The 16,943-nt window shown below is 38.1% G+C and overlaps 1 protein-coding gene across 14 annotated transcripts in view; it reads left to right on the forward strand.

Annotated features, from left to right (window-relative positions):
- The first annotated feature begins 2,431 nt into the window (after positions 1-2,431).
- Zmynd11 (zinc finger MYND-type containing 11) overlaps positions 2,432-16,943 on the forward strand; it is a 107,706-nt gene continuing 93,194 nt past the window's right edge. For 3 of the 14 annotated variants that reach the window (XM_004854590.4, XM_087181258.1, XM_087181261.1), the window contains exon 1: positions 2,432-2,578. The gene's annotated coding sequence lies outside the window, so the exon portion shown is untranslated. Of the gene's footprint in view, positions 2,682-2,859; positions 2,999-3,221; positions 3,348-3,882; positions 9,636-16,943 lie in introns of those variants that run through there. The other 11 variants (XM_004854587.4, XM_004854593.4, XM_004854595.4 and 8 more) reach the window with 5 other exon arrangements.

The following is a 16,943-nucleotide window of genomic DNA, read 5'->3' on the forward strand; positions in this document are numbered from 1 at the left end:
GCACCACCACGCCTACCTTTAGTAAATTATGCAGGGCCTTTTCTTTTTCTCTTTACTTAAGAGAAGGGAGATGTTGCTAATTGTCCTACTGATGTGACACAACTTTTTAATTTTAAAGACTAGTACCCTGGTCCTTATTTCTTGCATAAATATTCTCCAACTTTGTCTTTTAATTTTACCAGCACAGTCTTCTCCACCTTAAATGGGCCATTTGTTACTAAATGAAACACTTTTGTCATTTGAAAATGCAATTACTATTACTTTAAATTAGACAAAGTGCTATGTGGTTCTGAGTCCCCATGAATGTATACTAAGTCTCATTAAATGGTCCGACTTACTTCACTTTTGCATTAGTTATTATTTCTTTAATGTATTCATTAGCACTCATTTCTTTAATGTATTCATCTGTGGTCCTGAGGCTTTTCATAGCTATGCTGTACTGTACAGTTAAGACTATGTTCTCAAAGCACACATATAATACTCAATGTTTAGGTAGTTCAGCCTTTAGTGCAAAACAAAAACATAAAATCCGTAACAGTAAAGGCAAAATAAATAAATAAAAACCATGCATTTCAACAGTGCACGAGTTTATCATTGCTACATGTCAGCAATTACCAAACCAGGAACACTCTGAGAACTCAACAAGAGATTCCAACTATACACAGCTGTGAACATGGCTCTACGTGACTCCTGAGAAATACAGTACCAGTCGATCCTTACGTGAAGACAGTAGGGTGAAGAGTGTTAGAAGGAATATTTATGGGCATGTTTTCAAGAGCTACACTTGTTCTGACATACAGGATCTACAAGCTTTACATAGTCAAGCTTATCAGTCTTTTTTTTTTAACCCGTGGATACTCACCCCACCCCCATTTTGCCACAGGGTTTTGTATATTCTTCTCCACCTGCAATCTTACAAATATTCACCTATATCTTCTTTTAGCTTTTGAAAAGATTTTCAGTTTTTATGTTGTTCATCATTTGGACTTTGAAAAAGAGTACTGTATAAAGATATAATTTATTTTATAAAGTGACAAAATTTCCATCCAAATTGTTGAATAGTCCATGCCTTGTGTATTTGCATCACATTTCACAAAGCAGAATGTGGGAAAAAGTGATTTGATAAGGAGGCATCATAAAGCATAGGGAGTTTTGGCTGAGGCTGAGGAAGAATTAGGAGGGCTGTGCTAGGCAGGTCTCTTCTCAGGCTAAGTCTCAGAAACACCTTTGGATTGAAGCAGGCCCACTATTCTTCTCTTTCCCTTTTTTCTCTTAGCAACTTTCAAAATTTTGCCCTCTTCATAGTTGGGTAGAAAAAGTTGTAGTACCTCTTTGCTCTTTTTTTTTTTTGGTACCAGGGATCAAACTCAGGACCTTGCGCTTGCGAGGCAGGCGACGGAACCACTGAGCTAAATCCCCTGCCCCATAGTACCTCTTTGATTGTATTGAAATAACTATTGGGGTCCTCCTGACCTCCCAACTTCTAGCCATTAGCACCAGTCACATACCAATATTCTCTCAGCTAATGGACAAATAAGTTATTTAACTTACATTAGGTAAAATGAGGATATATATGTATAAAATTGAAATGATGCATACAAAATATAATTGGAGAAAACACTGTATGTGGAATTATGCAGCCATCTCCTAAAAGATTAAGCTATCTTTTAGACAGATATGATGTCCACCCAAGTGGTCTCTGTGAAATATACAGAACTGCATAGCCCTGTTTTATAGATGAAGTAACAGATTTTTTTAAAAAATCTAATTCACTTCAAAAAGGTGACTTCTAGAATTCTTGGTCCAGCATTCAATCCAGATAAGGTTTGATTTTTCTCCAGATGCTTTGTAACCCCTCTACCGAATTTTCATGGCATATATTTATTCTTTAAGTGAATTAAAATTATTTTAGGATTTTTTTGGAGATAACAAAAACTGGGATATATGTATCAGAAGCAGGGCAGTTGGTAGTTTGGAGGATTATGTTTATTTAACTGGTGCACATCAACGACCATTTCTAAGTTCTAACTTAGTTTTCGAGACTAGCTATGAAACCAGATCGATAAATTGGCTAAGAAACCCAAAATTTCTAGGTCAGTTTCTCCCCCATCCCCCAGACCTTCTTAAACGACACAGCTTCATAGATCTGTTTGGCTCTAGAATCACTCACCATAAAAGATAATCTGCTTCTCACACAAATTTGTGGTGTTTTTGCCAAATGGATAATGGATGATCCTGGTCTTTATGAAGTCCTATTGTGCACATATGGAACGAGGAACTTAGCATATCCCTGTAATTCTTTATGACAAGAGGATCAGAGCGCTATTAGAACTGTATCACCAATTACGTGAATGCAAGAATTAATGCTTCTCACAAGCGCTCTGCAATTCCAGACCCCGCGCTCTATGGAACAGGTCCATGTCTCTCTCTCTTTCTCTCACACAGACACACACATACACATGCACACACACACACGCACACCCTGCCGTGGACCGGGCATGGCCCGAGCCTAACAATGCTGCTACCCTCGTGTCTCCGCTCTCGGTGTGCACCGCTCTCGGCTCGAGCGCGCCTGCACGTACGTAGCTTTCACGTGTGTATTGATATGGAGTTCATGTGTGGATACATAAGAATATGCTGAAACAAATTTCGGAGAGGCGCCGAAGACAGGACGCGGGAAGGTAGGCGCGGGCGCGCCGGGCCCCGGGCCCCGGGCCCCAGGCGGGAGGCGGACTCGAGCCAGGCAGGCTGCGTGCAGGTCCCCGCCCGCTGCCCGAGGGGCGAGCGCGGCGCGGACTAGGCCTCCGCCAGGCCGGCACCGTCCACCCTGAGCGGGCCAAGGCCGAGCCCGCCGCCGCGCCCGCGCCGCCTTGCAGGGAGCCAACTTTCCCGGGCCCGCATCGCCCCGTACCAGCCGCGCCCAGCTGCTGGGCTTGGAAACCGCAGGCCCGGCCCGACCCGGCTCCACCGCCGCTGCCCCGCTTGGCGAGGAAACGCCGTAAGTAGGCGCGGCGAGGCCTCGTACCCTCCCGGCCCGCGCCCCGCATCCCGCGCCCGGCGCGCTCCTGGAGGAGACCAACATGGCGCCCCCGAGCCCCGAGTCCTCAGCCCTCGCGCGGACCGGCGGGGGAGCCGGGAGGAGGCAGGGAAGAGGAGGAGAAGGAGGAGGAGAAGGGACAAGGAGGAGGAGGAGAGGAGAGGAGGAGGAGGAGGAGGCGGCCCGAGCGTCCCCCGCCCCCCGCTCCCGTCTCCGGCTCAGGCCCGAGAGGCGCCGGGCGGCGGGAAGGAGGCGGCCTGGAGGGGAGGGCCGGGCGCGGCGACGGCGGCGGCGGAGCCGGAGCATAATGGTGGGGAAAGCTTGCGGCGGTGGGGCGGGCAGGGATGGCCCGCCGAGTCTCTGCAGGTCGGCGCCCCCCGCCCGGGGCGGACGCGGACGAGGCCCGGGGCGGAGGCCAGGAGCACTGCGCGGGGCCTGCGCCGCCGGGAAGCCGGGGAGTCGCGTGGCGCCGCCCTCAGGGCCCCGCACCGCCCGCCGGGCCAGGCCTCCGGGGCCCTGGAGCGGCCGGGGTCGGCGGGACCGCGGCCCGGGCTCCAGAGGGCAAAGGGGGCGTTCGGCGGCGCGGCGAGTGCGGCGATATGGGGCCAGGCCGGGGCTCCCCGGGGCTGCGGGCAACCCGCGCGGCGAGGCCGCCGCTGCCTCAACAGGTCTGGCAAGGCCTCCGGGGCTGTTGTGCGGGTCTGCCGCTGACTCCCACCCAGAGCTCCGGAGAGAAGCTGTGGTGTACGCGGCAGGGACAAGGAAGCTCCCCGGAGGGGCAGAGACCAAACTTCCATTTGCAAGGTTTCCCCTCACGCGTTTTTCCTGGGCCAGGCCGAGGGGGCGCTTGCTGTCGTTTGCAGCGTCCCTGGTACCAAGTGTCCTGTACCGTGTGCATGCAGTATTTGGGGCCTTTGCGGTGTGCACGCATTACATACTGTCTTGTAACTGTGTACACACCAGTCCCTGCCCTATGCGGTGTGGTATGCACACAGTATCCGGTTCTTTGGAGATGTATACATAGTACCTCCTGTCATATACAATGTGTGCACAGTATCTCTGTGTGCGATATCTGGTGTCAGAAACAGTATATACAGAGTATCTGGTGTTACGTGGTTTGCGGTACACAGTGTTTTATACCGTGTGTACACAGTACCCGGTCTTACTTGCGATGTGTAGGCAGTATCCATTGTCTTAAGCAGTGGACAGGTAGTATCTGGTGTCATATGTGGTCTTTATGCAGTATCCTGTCACTTATGCCATGTACACAGCACACAGTGTTGGATGTGATGTGTACACACAGTACCCACTGTGCTCATGTCTGTGTAATACCTGGTTTTATATTTGGTGTGTACATAGTACCTCCTGTCATGTGTATTTGTGAACTTGGAGAAGGTGCCCAGGTGGCCCATCAGGGGTGGGCAGGGATGGGACAGTAAGGAGGACACTAGGTTTCAGAGACCTCTTCACTCTGAAGGTTGTCTCTGCTCCTCCCTTTGCCTGAAAGTTCTCCTTGCAGTACTCTGTGTTGTTATTGAGGCAAGAACATTCTTTAAAATAATTCAGTGGGTTGAAAGTCGAAAAGTAAATACTTTTTAAAAACAGAGAAATGTGGTAGTTTTAGCTTACATTTACAGGATGCGTAACCTTTTCAGATTTTGGGGTCATTGATTCTAATCGTTGGAAGTTATAAGAGATAGTATTGATTGTACTTGAAAAGTTTAAACATTTGAGTGTTTTCTGGTAGGCAAGATTGTCTTTGTATTTTTCTGAATGTCTAAATGTTCAAGTAGAAATTTCTGTACAGATATATTTTCCTTGTCTTTGACTAATTGTTGCTGGGTTGCATTGTAGTCAATGTTTTAGTTGACTCTTTGTAAGATGATCAGGTTAGATAATCAGAGATTGAAAGATGAATAAAGTAATTATGATAAGTAAAATATTTTTCCTTAACTGTGATTTTCTGTATATTACATGGTACCTTTTATATTACATGGTACCTAGATATTGTTCATGTGAAATTTTTTTTACATTCTCGAAGTTGAACAATTTATTTTGGCAGTTAAATAAACATACATGTAAGTGTTTCCAGGTTTACAAAGAAAAGCCAGTTAGAATTCTGAAACTGGGGCCCGGGATTTAGCGCAGTGGTTCCGCTGCCTGCTTTATAAGCGCAAGATCCAGAGTTCGATCCCTGGTGCCAAAAAAAAAAGAATTCTAAAACTGCTCTTTAGTTCATGCTAAATACTGTACTGTATTCTTAGAATGTCATTATGTTGGTGCTGTGAGCAAATGTCATTTCACATATAAGTGGATGACATATTTGAACTCTCTTTTGTAACCCTTCCTCCTTTTTAGGGTGATTCAGATAGTGTACCCTTGGCATGCCTTCATAAGAGTACTAATAAGAGCTAAGAATTTAACATTTGTAACAGAACTATCATATATGGCTTTAACATTGCTTACTTAATGCCCTAACCCTCTAGTGTCAAATTTTCATCATCTTCCTGGTCCTTCAGTTGAATTCTACATGGAGAACATCATTATATTTAAGCAAAGAGGATCTGTCTTGAAAAAAACTGGAGAGTGAGACTTAATCTTCTGATAATTAAATACTCTTCACATTTTGAAAACCTTAATTTAGTTGGGCATTGTGGCTCATGCTTGTAATCTCAACACTTGGAGGATGAGGCAGGAGGATTACCTGGAGTTGGAGGCCAGTCTTGGCTGCATAGTGAAACAAACAAACAAAACAAAAACTAAACCAAACCAAAACAAAAATACTACCTAACTTGGATTTAGCATTTTCCCCCCAAGGTGATAAGCTTTTTGTTGTTACCTTTTAGTTTTTTTCTTCCCTTCGTCATTAGGAGGTAGGATGATGATGATCAAAACTAGACTTTGAGGCCAAATGGCTTGGATTTAAATTGCACTTCTGTCCTTTACTGGGAAGGTGACCTTACACAAATTACTTAAGCTTGCCAGGCTTGCCTACAATAAACATAGAAATGATGGTAATTGTACCAACCTCAGAACGTTACTGTAAGGATTAGATGAGTTATTAAAGCATATGAAACAGTACCGGCTTCCTAATAACTACAAGAATAGGTTAACACACCTTGAGCACCTTATTACAATGTATTATTTTCTTGTTAATTTGGGAAATACGGATCCTCAACTGAATAGTCTCAGTTTCCATACTGTGTTCTGATCTGGATTCAGTCTTGTGTTCCTAGTGAAATTCTGACCTTGAATGATCTAGGCTGGAAGAAAGATACTTTCTGTCTTTTTGAGAGTTCTTTTAAAATTTATTTACTCCATTTTCTTTAGTACAAGAAAGATTGCATACCATCAGTATTTTTTTAACAAGCTGTAAGTATGAAAGTTGTCTGCTGCAAATGGTAGTTTTGGCATTCAGATCAAGTACCGTATACCTTTGTGTTTGAGACCTCCTGTGCCCACAGCACAGGTTTAAATGAAATTCACCAGATTCAACAATCTGAAGCCTCATTCATCATTGATTTAAACTTTTGTTTCATGTGGTGGAAGTTATATGTAGAAAGTTTCTATTTTGTTTTGTTACTGCTTTGCTTTTTTATGCCCCCCCCAGTCATATAGAATAAAAGAAAGGATAAAACAGCCATCATATAAATTGTAGGCACTTGAGATGATTCATTAGTCAAATTCAATTCAGTTTAACAGTAATTAAATGATTACAGAAAGGAATGAGGATCTTACAGTATGGCGTGCTCACATATATGTATGTCTTTTCTTAGTAATTTGTGTTTAACTGTCATAGCATGCCTCTAAATCTCTTGTTTTCTTCTTAAACTTAGTTAACCCAGAAAGTTGGAAAATGAGCATTTGTTACACTCCTCGGGCATTAACAGATGACCTGAAGCAATTTTAATAGTATTTTTTTTTTTTACCATTACTTCTTTATCTCTGATAAATAATACAAATAACTGAAATACACTATGTAAGAGTTCTTATTTTAACCATCGATTTTAAATTAGTAGTTTTCTTTTTTCTACATCTGTTATCTGTCCATATTTACTTCAGGTTGTGTATTTTATATTTGCTTCCAGCAGAAAACAGAGAAAAACTATTTGCCACCGCAGCATTTGATCATTGTGGGAATTAACTCTTCACCAACATTTTTTTCTAGGAATTTAGGCAAAAAATAAAAAGTAACTGATTTAATTTCTAACCATCTCACTCATATAATAGCTTTCAGATACTTTCTTGGAGTGCTAATTGTCGATTTTCAAAACAAGTATAGCTGTTTTGGTCCATTGATTCGTTGCAGATATTAGTGCAAAGTTTTCTCCAGCTTATTAATGTTTTGTCTCCCATTAATGTTACTTCTTGAAATGTTTTGGTATGGACAATTTTATAAAGTCAATGAGTACCATGATAACGATACATATGTATTATGTATCTAATATGTCTCGGCAATTGTGCAAAGATGGTCACTTACACTGTCCCACTTTAATATACACATACATATTATCATCTAAAAAGCATCACAGTCTTTTAATGGAAATTTCACAATCTTGTAGCACATCTTCCATCTCCATAATCATACCTCAGCACACAAATACATATACACAAAAGAAATGGGCAAATTACATGTTTTGAGAGATTATGTGATTTACATAAAATAAAAGTTTGAGAATCCCTGGGACAAAAGGTAAATGATAGGAATGAAGATAATGGAAAGGAGGTAAAAATCTAAATCTGAGTACCTGGTAGAATAGTCCTTTTGAATAATCATAGTTTAGTTATAATCTTTTAAATATTTAGATAAATGAGTTACTTTAAGGACAGGCTGTGTGTGCATACTGTTATTGATTTTTCAATTAGAAAATTAAAAAGTTATGGGCCGGGGATTTAGCTCAGTGGTTTTGTTGCCTGCTGTGCAAGTGCAAGGACCCGAGTTCGCTCCCCGGTACAAAAAAAAAAAAGAAAATTTAAAAGTTTGTTTTTATTCTGAAAATGTGGCACAGGGTTTAATATAAAAATTCAAATGCAAAGAAATAATCTGTAAAATAAAATATTTATTTGGAATTTTAAAAATATTTGTATATTCAGTTATATATTTGAGGAGGGAATTTAGCAGATTATTAGATATTTAACTCAATTCAACAAATTTAGATATTTAGTTAATCTTTCATTGTATTTTGGTATATTTTCTAATCAAGACTACTCTTGTGATTTTTATGTTTTTTTAAAGGAAAATTAATATATTGGGAAATATTTTCACAAAAATACAGGGTAAGATCTTTAAATATGTGTTTGTTAAGGTAGCAGTGGAAATACCCTATGTGTAAAAGTGATTTATTCCTGCTGCTGAATCATTGTAAAGTTACAGGTGTGTTGGGTGTGTGGCAAATTGCAAACCTCAATAAATGTCCAGAGTGCTCCATAAATAGCTAAAAATTTGCCTAACTTTATGTACTATTAAGAACTAAAAATGATAAAGGTAATGAAATACCATTTTGTCAGTTTTTTTCTTTTAGCATTTGGAGTCGAACTCAGGACCTTGCGCTTGCCAGGCAGGCAGTGGACCCACCAAGCTAAGTCCTCGGCCCATGTTTTGTCAGTTTTTTAAAGGGACTGTATAAGCTCTTACCTATTTTTTCTTCAGCGATAATTTATACATGTTAGTCACATTATCTTACATGTGAGCTGAAATTTCTGTTGCTGAAAATTTGTGCAAAGTGTTTTAATTTTTTTGTAAATTGAATAGTATTTTAGTAGGTAAGTTAGTTTTGTTTTAGATAAATGCTCTTGCAGTGTAGATTACTTCATAGCTAATCTGTTTCATAAGATTACACTGAAAGGTTATATTGTATTTTCTTACAAGTAGAATATGTGCAATTTTAATGCCTTTACTTAATTTATTAACATGTTATTTATTGGACCTTTGCTGTTTGCCAGGCACTTGATAGGTGTTGAATTGGTCAAGAGAAGGGTTCTTGCCCGGGATTGCTCAGTGGTTCCCTTGCCTGCCTCGCAAGTGCAAGGTCCGGAGTTCGATCCCTGGTACCAAAAAAAAAAAAAAAAAAAAAGAGAGACGCATTGTTGCTCTTTTGAAGTTTATAATTTAGAGTAACAAAATTACTGAAGCCAGACAATAATGTGTAACAGAGCAAAAGGTCTAGTGTGTCTGATTTAAGACATAATGTATTTGAGTAGAGATTATTTGGGAGTTCTTAACACTGAAGATTTCAAATTGATTCTAATTTCTAACTTTTAAAGCAACTTTGTTATTATTAGTAATTTAAATCAATCTATTGAAAAGTAGTAAATACCAAGCACATTGTGTGTTCTCCAAATATTAGCAGAGCATGTATGTGAAATATAGACCCTTTACAAATTTTAGTGCCCCTCCAACTTCGGTATGCATTGAAACCCAATATTTTCTAAAATTATTAGACATTAATAATAAAAGAAAAAAGCAGTTTTTAAAAAATCTTTCCACGCTATTAAATGAGAAAGCTGTATTTAATATCTCATTACAGTGTTACTACTGATGACTGCCAGGGATGATCTGGATCTATAGACTCAGTTGATCTGCTTCGCTCTTTACCAGGTGCTTCTCATGAAACTGTATTATCTTAATTTGGATAACATCCCACACCCTACAGAAATTTGAAGACTTAGCACTTACACCAGTTTTTCAGAATTAACTACTTTAATCCAAATTGAATTTATCCAGCAAAAGGATGGTTGAAAGATTCCTCAAGACTGACTTCTCCTTTTTAAACAGCAAGAATATTTTAGTGTTGAAGTCAATTCTGAATATTCTTAAACATTTTTCTCCTATACATAAGCATTAAAATAAAGATAATAAGTATCCCTACCCGCTGCCCCTGCACCTGAGCCAAGTTAGCTCCATAATGTGAGCTACCATGGCAACAGACAGAAATGAGCCAATTATCTATGCTTGTTCTTAGATTACTAGCTATCATTAACAGTGAAACTGGAATTAACTAGAACTTTGTGGAATGTTCTGATTACCAGTTTTCTAATATTCTTTCTTTCCACTTTCTACTTTTGCAAGTAAAATAATCATAATTTTACATTTTGTTAATCTTACATACTTTTTCAGATTTATGAGGGTACTTTGAGAAGATGAAGGCATATCAGTACAAAAACCCAAGTTGATGGGTTTTAGGTAGGCAGAGTAATGTAACTAAGTGGTTGTACACTTGAATTCAAACCAATTTAATTATGTCTCTGTGATCTTAGGCAAACTTAACTTTGCTGAGTCTTTTCCCTTAGTATGAAATTATACTCTTACTATGAAGTTATATTTTTATGATTTCTGGTGTGAAGACTAAATCAGTATGTAAATTGCCTAGTACGTAAGTGCTCAACATGTCACTGACACCTAAAAGGAGGAGTGAGGGTGCAAAAATTTATGTTGAAACCCAACTTCCTAAAAGCTGCTTGCAAAGTAGACTTCTGAAGCAATCTTTTGTACATAGGCAGTATCTTCCTGATGTTTTTAAAATCACAGTATCTTCCTGATGTTTTAAAAATATGTATTCGTAATCCAAATTATGGGAGTTGTTACGTGACAAGCTTTCAATAGAAATCCATTTAAAAATATTTGTATATATCTTTTATGTTCACATGATGAATGCTTAAACTAGGAAAGCTCTTTCATTCAAGTTATATTTTAATAATATTATCATGCTGAAATAAAATGGGTATGCAAGTATCCCCATAGCATGCTGACTTTAAGTCTTGTAGGTATATACCAAGGAGTGGTATATCTGTATCAAATGTTAGCTCTATTTTTAGTTTTTTGAGGAACCTCTATCTTCCATAGTAGCTGTACTAATTTACATTCCCACTAACAGTGTAGATGCCCCCATCCTTGCCAGTGTCTTTTTGTTGTTGTTCTTTATGATAGCCATTTTGACTGGGGTGAGATGGAATCTCAGTATAGTTTTGTCTTGCATTTTCCTAATGGATAAAGATGTTGAGCATTTAAAAAACTATAGTTATTGGCCATTTATACCTCTTCTTTTGTGATACAGGTGTTCAGTTTATTTGCCATTTATTGATTGGGTTATTTTTTAAAGTTTTTTAAAAAAACATATTCTAGATATTACTCTTCTGTTGGAAGAGTAGCTGGCAAAGATTCTGTAGGCTGTCCCTTCACTTTGTAGTTTACCTTGCTATGCAGAAACGTTTTAATTTGATATAGTCCCATTTGATGATTTTTTGCTATTATTTCCTGTGCTATTGAAGTCCTTTTATGTCATCGGTATTTTGATGGGGCTTTCATTGAATCTGTAGATCAGTTTTGGTAATATGGCCATTTAAACAATATTAATTCTGCTGATCTAGGAAGATGGGAGGTCTTTCCATTTTCTAGTGTCTTTGATTTTTTTTTCTTTTTGGTTTTTTGAGTCACGGTCTTGCAATATAGTTCAGGCTGGCCTTGAACTCCCTATGTGGCCCAGGCAGGCCTTGAACTCACAGCGATCCTCCTGCTTCTGCTTCTGAAGTGCATGTGCCACCATACCCAGCATGCCTTCAGTGTTCTGAAATTTTTGTTGTAGAAATATTTTACCTCTTAGGTTAGATCAATCCCTAGATATTTTTTTAAACTATTGTGAATGGAATTCTTTTTCTGTTGGTTTATTATTGGTGTATAGAAAAGCTATTGATTTTTAAATTTTGCTAAATTAATTTATCATACCCTAAAAGTCTTTTGGTGGAATCTTGAGGGTCTTCTAAGTATAGGACTGTCATTGTCTACAAATAAGGCTTTTTTAAATAAAAAAATAAGCCTTTTTATATCCCTTTTTTTTCTTTCTTTCTCTTACCCAATTAATTGCTCCAAATATTGTATTGAATAGGAGTGGTAAGAGTGGACATCTTGCCTCATTCCTGGTTTTAGAGGAAATGCTTTCAGTTTTGCTTCACTCAAAATTATATTGGCTGTGAGTTTGTCCCATATGGCCTTTACTATTTCAAGGTGTGAGGCCTCAATATCTAATTTCTTTATCCTAAAGGGATGTCAGATTTTGTTGAAGAATTTTTCTACATCAGTTCAGATGATCATGTTATTTTTATCCCTGATTTTATTTGTATTATGTTTTACATTTATTGGTATATGTATGTTGTTGAACCATCCTTGTGTTCTGGAATGAAACCAACTTGATCATGGTACATGATCTTTTTCATGTGTTGTTGAATTCAGTTAACAAATATTTTGTTAAAAATTTGTGCATCTATGTTCAACCCAGGATATTGGCCCGTGGTTTTCTTTTTTCTTATGTACTTGTTTTAGTATTAGGGTGATATTTGTCTTATAGAATGATTTTGGAAATGTTCCTTCCCTTTTTATTTCATGGAATAGTTTGAGGAGCACTGATGTTCATCTTTAAAGGTCTGGTAAAATTTACCAGTGAACTTGTCTGGTCCTGGGCTTTTCTTTTTTGGGAGACTTTTTGTTACTGCTTCAATCTTTTTTTTTTTTTTTTTCAGTACTGGGGATTGAATCAAGGGCCATTGGACTGAGCTACATCAGCAGCCCTTTTTCATTTTTGAGACAAGTCTCACCAAATTGCCCAGGCTAGGGTCAGGTTTGCTATCCCTGCTTCACTGTTTTAGCCTCCTAGAATACTGCAATTACCTTGTTATGGATCTGCTAAGGTTTTTAATATCTTCTTGGTTCAGTTTTGGTAGATCATATGTGTGTAGAACTGTGTCCATTTCTTCTAGAGTCTCCAATTTATTAGAACACAGGTTTTCAAAATAGTCTTTAATAATTCTTTGGATATTAGTGGTATCTTTTAGAACATCTCCCTTTTCATCTCAAATTGTATTGATTTGGGTCTTTTTTCCCTTTCTTTTGGTTAGTTTAGCTAAGATTTTATCAGTGTTCTTTGTCTTTTCAAAGAATCAACTCTGTTACATTGATTTGTGTATTCTTTTAGTTTCTTTCAACTCTGATCTTTATTATTTCTTTAATTCTGTTGGGTTTTTTTTCTAGGACCAGGAGATGCATCATTGTGTTATTAGATATATCTTTCATTTTGATGTAGACTAGCTATAAAATTAACTCTTAGAATTGCTTTTGTTTTATCCCAGAGATTCCAGTATGTTGTATTTGCATTTTCTTTTTTCTTCTTTTTTTTTTTTGTACTGGGGATCAAACTCGGGTCCTTGCGCTTGCGCAGTAGGTGGCAAAACCACTGAGCTAAATCCCAGGCCCTTTGCATTTTCATTTGAGTCTAGGAATCTTGATTTTTTTCAATGACTCACTGATGATTAAAAAGCACATTGTTCAATTTTCATGTGTCTCTGTAGTTTCTCTTACTATTGATTTCTGATTTCATTCTATTATAATTTGATAAGATACAAGAAATTATTTCAATGTTTGTATTTGTTAAGGCTTGCTCTGTGATCTAAAATATGATTTATTTTGGAGAACTACTGAGAGGAATGAGTATTCTGTAGTGGCTGGATGGAATAGTCTGTAGACATCTGTTGGGTCCAGTTGATCTGTAGTAAAGTTTAACTATGATATTTCCAAGTTAATTTTTTTTTGGTCTGGATGGATGACCTATCTATTGATGAAAGTGGAGTATTCAAGTCACCCACTATTATTGTATTGATATCTATGTGTTCCTCTGTGTCGAGTAGTGTCTGTTTTATGAAATTGGATGAACCAGTACTCAGTGCCTATATATTTACAATTGTTATATCTTTTTGGTGGATTGTTTCCTTTACCAATATACAGTGGCCTTCTTTGTTTCATCTAATTTTGTCTTGAAGTTGGCTTTGTCAGATGTAAACATAGCTACTCCTGCATGCTTTGAGGTTCCATTTGCATGGAATTTTTTTTTTATTCTTTCACTTTCAGTCTGTATATGTCTTTGCTAATGAGGTATATTTCTTGTAGACAGCAAAGAGTTGGTTCTTGTTTTTTTTTTAAATTCAGTCTGCCAGTCTCTTTTAATTGGAGAATTAAGACCATTTAGATTGAATTATTATAGAAAGGTACGTGCTAATTCCTGTCATTTTCTTGTTTCTCTAATGTTTGATTATTTTCTGATTCTCAGTAGCTTTTTTTTTTTTTTTCTTTGGTACCCGGGCCTCTCAGTAGCTTATTTACTCTTCTCATCTGTGTAGGATTCTTTAAATATCTTGTGCAATGCTGACTTACTGATCATGAATTTCTTTAGTTTATGCTTATATTGGAAGGTCTTTCTTCTTGCTTTGGCTTTGCTAGATATAGTAATCTAGGTTGGCATTTATTTTCTTTCAAGATTTGAAATACATCATTCCATGCATTTCTGACCTTTAGGGTTTCTGTAGAGAAGTCTGCAGTTATTCTTTCTTCCAGTTTTCTATATTCTTTTCTTGTTCTGTACTCTTGATATTTTAATGTGATGTGGAGAGAGGTTCTTTTCTGGGTTTGCCATTTGGGGTTCTAAATGACTCTTGTACCTGTATGTCTGTATCTTTCCCAAGTTTTGGGAAATTTTCTGTGATTATTTCGTTGAATAGATGTTCTGTGCCATTAGTCTGAACCTTAGCATCCTCTTCTACACCAAAATTTAACCATATCCCAGAATTCCTGCATGTTTTGTTTATGGTCTGTCTTTATCTTCCTTACTCTATGACATGGCCCCAAAGTGGATTTAATATTAGTATTCTTTCTGGTGTTACTGTCCTTTCTGTCTTCCCAGTTAAACTTCAGATGATAATGCACAAAGTTCTCTGTTTTCAAAGGATATTAAATCAGATTTTCTTAAATATACACAGTTCTCAGTTTTTGATTATCAGATACATACAAGAATTATATTTTAGCTGCTCTTGTTAAAACTACATTTTAAAGAGAATATTTGTGTGTGTGTGTGTGTGTGTGTGTGTGTGTGTGTGTGTGCTGGGAATAGAACCTAGAGCTTCCTGCATGCTAGGCCATTACTGTAGTGCTGAGCTATACCCTCAGCCATTTAATTTGGAGGCAGCATCTCTCTAAGTCACTCAGTCAGGCCTCAATCTTGTATTCCTTCCACCTCAGCTTTCAGGAAACTGGAATACAGGTGTGTGTCACCAAGCTTGATTTAAAGAGAATATTCTTTAAATATTTGAACTTGAAGAACAGTGGAAAATTTTAGATACATAGTATTGTTGAGGTCAGTATTTGTTCTTCAGTAGAGGGATAATTTCCTAGCATGATCCTAAATATTGTAAATAATGGGAAAGGAAGAGGGCCTGAAACTTGATCGATCTGTAAAATGTAATTGACTTTGAAAAATTGGAATTCTTAAAAAGAAAGGCCGAACTGAAAATTGACCATCCCTTATCTCTGATCTTGGTCTCCTCAGTTTAGTGATACACGGGCTCTTTTGGATTCTTTTTTCCTGCACCGTACCCTAGAAAGTGCTAGAAGGCAATAGATAGAGATATATGTAAGACTCTTTACATTCCTTTTCCTTCAGGGATTATAATCCCATCAGGACATTTAACTTTCTGTTTATTCTTTTAATGAGTTTTCTCTTCTTACCTTTCATTTTTTAAAATGCACAATCAGTATTGGTGTATTAAATAATCAGCATACTATTCTATTTAAAGTTGGCTTTTAAAATTCCTATCAAGGTTTATCTTCTTAGCCTTATTCTATAGTGGTCTGGTCCCTCAATTTAACTTGTATATTATTTAAAATTGTCTGAATTAGTTCTTACTTTTATATTGCTATATTATTATTATTATTATTATTATTTAAATTTCCTCTCTGTAATTATCTTCTCAGTTCGTTGACCTGAGAACTTTTTTAAATTTCTTTTTTTTTTTTTTGTGGTACCGGGGATCGAACTCGGGTCCTTGCGCTTGCGAGGCAGGTGGCAAAACCACTGAGCTAAATCCCTGGCTAAAATTTCTTAAAAATATCTAGTGAAGGGCCAGGGATTTAGCTCAGTGGTTTTGCCACCTGCCTCGCAAGCGCAAGGACCCGAGTTCGATCCCCGGTACCACAAAAAAAAACACCAAAAAACAAAACCTAGTGAAGCACTACGTGTAAAATAGTCTCAGGAATGCAAAGTTAGCCAAAAGAAGTAGCATTTTATCCTTGCAATATATCCTATACAATACAGGGAAAACCCAGATTCTGAGTGAATTTAACCTTACCAGTCCCTTGTCTGCAGCCTGGTGGAAACTAGGTTCCATTGCAGGTTCTTGGAAACCAATATGTATGTTCATTGGGCTTTCAATCATACTTTATTTCTCTCATTAGGTCATTCTTCTACTTTTCATAATGACTTAACCTGAACTTTCATTGTGTTCCTCATACCTCTCTCCCACTCTCTTATTTTTGGAGCAAACTTTGGCTGCCTTTTCAGGAGGAGAAAGAAGCTATCATTAGGAAATAATATACATACAATACTTTATTCCAGATATGCAAATATACCTGCACTCACTGTCTCCTACCTCAGTCATTCTCTTCACCTGTTGTCTGTGAAGCACTTTCTCCTGAAACCTCTTGCCTGTTTTGTAGTTATCCTCTCCTATGCTAGCTCCCTCCATTTGCATTCAGATATACTCACTCACATGATTACAAAATAAACAAAAATGAAACCACGAAATAAAGCAAATAAAAATGAAACCAAACAAATTTTTTTTCTAAACTCTATGCTCATTTCTTAGGTTTTCTTTTCTCTGCTTCATGATCTCTCCCTATAAACACTCACCAAAATAATAATCTTTGTTTTCTCTATTTCACTCATTTCTTTGCCCACCTAGTTCAACTTCTTACCACCGTTAATTAGACTATTGAAACTTCCCCAAATACTGAACCTTGACCTTGAAGCTGCAAAAGCCCCATTTTGTTTCGCCTTTCAACAGCGTGTAGAGATTGTTGACCTTTCTATCC

Source organism: Heterocephalus glaber, unplaced genomic scaffold (genome assembly GCF_053883595.1).
Source record: "Heterocephalus glaber isolate CG9 unplaced genomic scaffold, H.glaber_assembly_v1.0 deba00001472, whole genome shotgun sequence".
Taxonomy (NCBI): domain Eukaryota; kingdom Metazoa; phylum Chordata; class Mammalia; order Rodentia; family Bathyergidae; genus Heterocephalus; species Heterocephalus glaber.